This window comes from Terrapene carolina, unplaced genomic scaffold (assembly GCF_002925995.2).
Source record: "Terrapene carolina triunguis isolate 2854851 unplaced genomic scaffold, T_m_triunguis-2.0 Scaffold620, whole genome shotgun sequence".
NCBI classification, from domain to species: domain Eukaryota; kingdom Metazoa; phylum Chordata; order Testudines; family Emydidae; genus Terrapene; species Terrapene triunguis.
The window spans coordinates 17108-18300 of record NW_020664971.1 but is presented as its reverse complement, the minus strand read 5'-3'; positions in this window follow the sequence as shown (position 1 = coordinate 18300).

The following is a 1193-nucleotide window of genomic DNA, read 5'->3' as shown; positions in this document are numbered from 1 at the left end:
CAATGGGAGACACCGAGGCTCAGCACCTCTTAGGATTGGGCCTGTAATGATTGAGAATACCTGTTAGTTCATCCAGAGATTGGGCTGCTGTCCCCTATGGGCCACCTACGAGGGCACCTTCCCCTCTAGCTTCCATGTCCCAAGCATGGGGTCGTAACCCCTCCCTGGGAGACCATTCCACAGCCTCACAGAGCCCACTGGTGGGAAGTTGGTTTAATTCTTGTGCTACCCACACCCTCAACAACTGCTGCCTTGCCTTGGGGATTACGCCCATCACAAAGCTGGAGCATGTTACGATGCACCTCCACAGCCATGCCAGCTCCAGCTCCATATATCTGCACATGGAGACAGCTCTTTGCACCTTCCCTTGCAGCCGCTCCCTTCAGACCCTCAGCAACGGCGTTGCATGGCCTCCAATCTTCCCATATCTTCCTGTGAACCAGGCCAGAACCCCACACTGAGTGTTACTGAATCTGAGCCGTGGAGGGCGGAGCGCTCCCCTCCCTGATCTGTGACATGACGGCTCTGCCCACACAGCCTAGAAGGGCACTGGCCCTTTTGGGCAGCCATAAGATATCACAGGCTCCTGGTGAATCCTTCTTGGTTCCCATTATTATTCCCAGATCTTATTAGTTTAGACTTTCCCACGCTGACTCTCATTGAGCAGCTACCTGTCTGTGTGTTCTCCAGTATCGATTTCTGTCCTCACTGGCATTTCCAGCTCTTCTCATTTTAGTTCCATCTGCCAATTGAATGAATGTGCTGTTTAGTCCCCACATCCAGATCATTAAGGGAGGGGTCAAGTAAGACTGGAGTTTATCCTGCCCCCTGCTAGACACTTCCCCATAGCTAATACAGTGCACTGGTCTTTGCCTTTTGCTTAAGATCATTCTACCAGTTTTAACTCCATTTGACCCTGTTCTTATCCAAGCCAAGGTTGTATTAATTCTGTAGGAATTTGTGAGACAGCATCAGATCCTTTACAAAACCTCAATATACTACAGTTACTGCACTCCCATTAGCCACAGCCTTGGATTTTTTCCTATCTCTTCCATCATTTTACTATTACAATTATTTATATTTATGGTAGCACCCAAAATATGCCGGCCGCTTCCAAACAAAGGAGCTGCAGTCTGTTCCAGTCATTCCTGTGTCCTCATTCATTTCAGCCCCTTCATTTATTAATGGGCCTA